Raw genomic sequence first — 6558 nt, 5'->3', positions numbered from 1 at the left:
ATATATATATATATCTAAAGAGACTATGAATACACATGAAAATTTAAAACATCTTCTAAAATAACTTTTAATATGTTTCTCAAACATTTGTGAAATTATGCAGCTTTTTCACGCAGTGTACATATTTACTAAAGTTTGGACTACCTTCTAAATGCGTTTTCGATGTTTTAGCGTAAGAATTTCTTTAGTACCGCAAGCAGTTTCGATTAAATCTTTCTTGCTAACGTGTGCACATTGTTTCAAATTGAAACATTGTTAAAAGCAATATCCAGAATTACGAGCTGTGTTAAATTATTATTTCAAATAATTTAAATTATTTTCTGCAAATTGGTTCTCTTGAAATCATTTATAAATTATATATCGATATACAAATATTAATCTTCAATTAAATAAATAATATGCATTAAAATTATGCATTAAGATATAAAATTGAATATAGTATGGCAATTTGATTAGATCATACAATAGCGATCCATTTTGATGAGACGTGTTTTCATTATTGCAAGTGTCGGATAATCAACCGGGACAAAGGAATTGAATTGGTAAGGAATTGGAAGTGCAAGGAGTCTCATTGACATCGCTGGTATTTCGATGTAAATGAGAACGTTTATTGTAGTTACATTTACCAAGATTGTTGGTTACGTGAGCTTTACATTACCATAGAATCCATAGCTCCGACTGCGGTCGAGTGCTCCATTGTACTTAAATTAGAACACCACACATACCTCTGTGATTTACAATCAATAATTAAATTAACGAGTAAAAATGTCTGTAATTTTATCACACATTGATAATTTTGATTCATAGCGAATAATAACTGGTATTGTATTTATCAAACAAAAAGAAAATTAATATATTACTGATTTAATGAGACGTAACGTTTATAACATTATATTACTTTGCATGAATATATGTATATTTTCAAAACGCATGAATTGCATTAAAATATTTATGCATTATATGACTTCTTATTATGATTAAAAAATATACACAATCACAAAGAATATTTAGATTTTAGATATAAATTACTTAATTAATTTTTGAAAATGTCTATTTAGATGTTTTCACGACGTGGGTGAAATGGCGCGCTTCACTGATACGATTCGAGGCTCGAAATTGATGTTAGGACGGTCAATTGGCACAAATAGATACGGCGCAGAAAATATTCGGATTTTGACGCGTCCAGCTATCCGATGCACAATTTCCCTGCAACGCCGCGCCCGGTCTCTCGTTTTTCCCTGCCACGGTATTTCCATGTATGAATATGTGCATTTTTTTGTTCCGGTACATGTTTCGTTTCATACATGCCCATCCACGCGCGCCTGTTGTTTTCAATGCCCAGGCTCGACAAATCGCGCCCGACGGTTCACTGTTTACGAATAAAAAATCAAGCCAATTTGAAGCAAACTATGGTTTTACACACGGATGAAAATCCGCGAGCTTTTCAGCGGTGGCCGTTGCCGAGTGTCATAAAGGCCGGTCAATAATGATAATATGTGTAATGATACCATGTATGCAAAGCGCACAAGCGGTCTCGCATGTTTAATTATTTTTTCTGATAACCCATGTTGGTCGTCCGATATTATTTGTATTAGAAATTTCATTATCTATTGTACATCGTTAGCATCTCGTATGCACAATAATAGCATGTGCTAATAATTAATAAAGTATGTGTACATATTTTATCTATACAGCATCTTGACATGATGTTAATTGATTTAATTATAAAAAGATCGATATCTTTGTCTAGCTTTTTCTCTATTTGTTGTAATATATAAAATATATCACTGCGCTTGTCTTAGTGCCGAGACACTACTTCTGTCTCCTTACATTAACTTTTTTAATTCCAAGTTGTAGTGAGATAGACCGAGAGATTTTTAGTAACTTGTATACACAAAGCTCGGGAATATTGCAGAGAGCATTGTGGCAATCTTTCGATAGTCTAATTCAGATTCATGTTTGTAATTATGTTTGTAATTATGCTTAAATTAGAAATTACACTGCATGCATAAAGCTGTAAAGTGTGATCGAAAGTGGTATATGACTGCATATAACCATAACATTATTAGCTCGCGTGAGTACACCAAGATAGAAACCGGTTTAACCGTTGCATAACGAGGTTAGAGATCGCATGTGAAAGTGTTTACGATATTGCAATTCTTCGTATCGACCGGTGATCGAATTATGTAAACCTTAACAATTTATTTCTCTTAATTCCATGCCGATGCACTTTGCTTTGTGAGATGCATCCTAGAAAGAAAAGAAAAATAATAATTAAGCAGGAGCACCATTAACAACTTTTCTTCCATTTACTTCGCATATTTTCCTCTGTATCTACCTTCATTTATTCAGTCCGTAGGGATGACTGATCTGCACAATCATTTGAGCTTAGTGAACTCTCGAGCTTATTACATTGCAAACACTCGTATATATTTACATATCATACGCATTCATATACATGCGTTTTTATGAATAGTAATATAATAACCATTTGAGAAAAGGTGGAAGCAAGGTACAACTTAATTTAAAATATTAGAAATATGAGAGTTACAAAATAACAATTAAATTTAAATAAATAAAAAACGTATTTTAAAAAAACGAAAACTGAAGATAATAACAAAAGTTTATTCTTGCATATTTTAAACAAAAATAAATTGTACAGTCTGCATATACATATAAAAACCGTCATGTTTGATAATACAATAAAAATTTGAAGAAAAGTGAAAGCAAGATACAATCTAATTTAAAATAAGAAAGAACTGTAAGAATTGGAATAATAACTTTTTTAACGATTTAAATGAAAAAAATATATATATTTAAATATATGTATTTAAAAAGAAACGAAATTTAATAAATATGATAACAAAAGTTCATTTTTTATTTATATCTCTTAATTAAATAAAAATAAATTATGCAGTCTGTATATATAAAAATGATCGCGTTTTTTATAAACGACAGTACAAAAAAAATATTTGAAGAAAAGTAGAAACAAGTATAACCTAATTTAAAATAAGAAATATAAGAAGAATTGGAGTAATAACTACATTTAAATGAAAAAAATATACATATTTACAAAGAAACGAAATTTAATATTAAATATGATAGCGAAAGTTTATTTTTTATTTATATCCCTTAATTAAGTAAAAATAAATTATACAGTCCGTATATATATACATATAAAAGCAATCGCTCCTCAAAATATGCGATCATCAATCTTCCCGGTCCAATAAATCGAAATAAACGATTACTAGGCGATCATGTCTTGACGAATGATATTATACGTTAGAAATAAGGAAAACCAGTATTTTATGCATTTATGTATTACAGAGCCAAAAGTTCTTTTGGCGGAAAGACGTAGCAGTTCTGCCATTCGACTGCTGTCGATGAATAAAACAGCATCGTCAGACACTTCGCTCGATCCATCTATATTTTTTATCATCCGACTCGGGTGCGTTTCACGCATACATTCTGCATATGTACAGATTTCTCTCCGCATCAACAATATTTTTTTATATCATAAAATTTTGCAATAGCGGAAACAATGAAGTAGTACATAACACATTCCACTTGTCAGTTCACTCTGGATATATTACATACCGCAAAAATTATATTGTTCATGTTGCAAATATAATAAAACACACTTTATGGTATCTTACTATCTTTATGTAACTGTTTTATTAATGCAATATAAAGTCATGCAATTTTTAATAAATCAACGACTTTATTTACATCGAAATTGACAATGACATAATTTCTAGATACGATATATAAAATGTGATAAAATTAAGTATTGTAATATTAATACATACCTAACGTACATTTGTTTTTCTCTGAAATTAACATAAACTATTTTGCTCTGAAACATTTTATGTCGTATTTGCACATAAATATTGATAATGTGAAAATCCTCCAAAGCACAAGTTATTGATTACACAACAAAAATTCAATAAAAAACAACTTTTTTTTACACTAGAACGAGACTAGCCATTTTCTGCAATTTTTTTGGATACTTAATATGACTCCAATTTTATATTTTGTCAGATTATGAATTATGATATGCGACGCGTTAAAGAAGTTTTATTGTCAAAATTGTGAAAGATCTTCATATGTTAACTTTTACAACATCTGACATTTTTTTAAAATCTCAAGATCTCAACCAACTCATAACCAACATAAAAAATTCTTTTTGAGAACTAAACGTTCAAACAACTCAGTCAGCTAAGTCTATTTAAACAGATTATACAAGTGTCAAATTTTGTTTCAGCAGGAAGATTACAAATTTGATGCAGATTTGTTATATCAGCTTGATGACACAGATTGCCATAAAAAAATATAATAAGATTTTGGATGGCAGAAACCGAACAGATTTACGCATAAGTTTGACATAGATTGACAGCAGAAATTGAGCAGAATCTGCGTTCGACAGATTCTGCTCGATTTCTGCCGTCAATTTAGATTGATAGGCTCTGCTGGCAGAACGAGTTTAATGTGAACACAAACGGTACCGAATCTGCTGCATTTTTTTTCAAATTTGCTGTCAATCTGCTGGAATCTTGCAGACAGTTTGTTTACTGGGATACTTAATTTTGATTACAATAGAACTTCTCTAGTACATCGTAATTATATAACAAAGTATGAAAATAACTCGTTTTTTAAATTTTAACTGCAAATTTCTTAAAATTATAATATGATTAAGCAATTTGGAAACTGGATTCGTATTTAACATAAATAACTACAAAGAATGATTAGTTTTTAATGTTTTTTTCTTTATTGACTGTGTTAGTATCCATTAACATTACACAAAAAAGTGTAATACAATTTTAGAAAAAATTTTACCACTAAGATTAACAGAAGATGATAAGGCCAAAGTACTAAAAGAATAACTGGCTGTTTTGCAAGTTTTAACGTCTTTAAGAATCTTCTTCCGAGTTGCTCAGCTCTGTCTAGGCTTGCTTTACCGTTATGATAAGTACAGGATGCGGTATATTAGAGAGCATTGTTTTTCCCAGACAAATAACCGTTACGGAAGGAGTTGTGATACGTCATATAGTGTGATCACATAGAGTGATGACACGCATGGAATTGCGTTATTATGCGGCCAAGATTAAAATTTGAATTGTTACAGGTACAAATTTCTCTGTTGTGATGCATCCCAAGTGGTTAGATATTTTTAAACGATAATAACGCAGTTTATAATGTTGATGTAGATTATAGTGCATGTGTCTTATTATTAAACGATTTATACAGCGTCCGTATTAATCCGGTAAGAGAAACTGCAATAATGTTGTCGACAAGCTTTTCACAATTTCGCATTAATTTCATTAAATAAGACAACGATCGTAATATTGCTGCAAATTGTTTCTATCGACGAAAATGCATTGTTACCGAGTAAGTTATAACCATACTATAGCATTATTAATTAATTTGTTATAAACTTCTCAATTAGCTGAAAACTAATATTTTGAATAAAACACACGAGAGATTTAATGATTAAATAAGATTTCATATATTAGAGAAAAATTAATTTGTCACCTTACATATTAATTTTTTGAAATTGAAATCAATATAAACATAGAAATACAAATTGTGCAATCTTCTATGGATACGTATTTTCATATTAAACATTTTTTAATTTGATAATGTTGTAATAATTTGGTAGAAAATAAAAAAAAGCAAAAGCAAAATAATTTTATACGTGTCAGGTAATTTTGCGTAAATGGATTGGATAATTATGGGCAAAGTAAAAATCATAAGATATTAATATAAAATTAATAAAACAAATATTTCATGGAAAATGTTTCATAACATGTTAATAAGAAAATGAAAAAAATATATTATGCTAATATTAATACAAAATTAATATAAATTTGGAAAAATAATACAAAAATTGGATAATTAATTATTGAAATGAAAATCGCATATATGTAAGTATTCTCAGCGTTATCAGCTCCATTGCATTGTTGATTTCGGATTCATTCAGAACACAGGTACTGTTGAAACCCAATCAACATAAAAGTAACATAATGTCAATGTTATAATTTCGCCTTCTACAATGTAACTCCCAAGGAATGCATAAAAGTCAATAAAAAATAAAAATGACGTCAAAATGACTTTTGTTTTCATGCTTAAAGTCAATAAACAGTCAGATTTTAACAAATTGTATTTAATCAAAAATCATCATTTTGACTCAAAATACATCATTTTGACTTTCTCTTAATTTGGTACGTTTCTTGGGCTGTTATGTAATATATGTTTTATATATATATATATATATATATATAGGTGTACAACTTTGCTTCCGCCGTCTTTTTTCCGAAATTCGAGGCTTTATTGTAAAAAACTGGTTATACATTTATGATTCAAAGTATTGTCCATCGCTGGCCACTACTTTCTCCCATCTTTCGGGTAGCGTACGAATCCCGCGTCGAAAAAACTGGTCATCTTTTGAGATTATCCACGAATCGATCCAATTTTTTACTTCTTCATAAGACCGGAAGTGCTGGTCAGCCAGGCCGTGTGCCATTGATCGAAACAAGTGATAGTCAGAGGGAGCAACGT

Source organism: Atta colombica, unplaced genomic scaffold (genome assembly GCF_001594045.1).
Source record: "Atta colombica isolate Treedump-2 unplaced genomic scaffold, Acol1.0 scaffold47, whole genome shotgun sequence".
NCBI classification, from domain to species: domain Eukaryota; kingdom Metazoa; phylum Arthropoda; class Insecta; order Hymenoptera; family Formicidae; genus Atta; species Atta colombica.
This window is presented reverse-complemented; position numbering follows the sequence as displayed.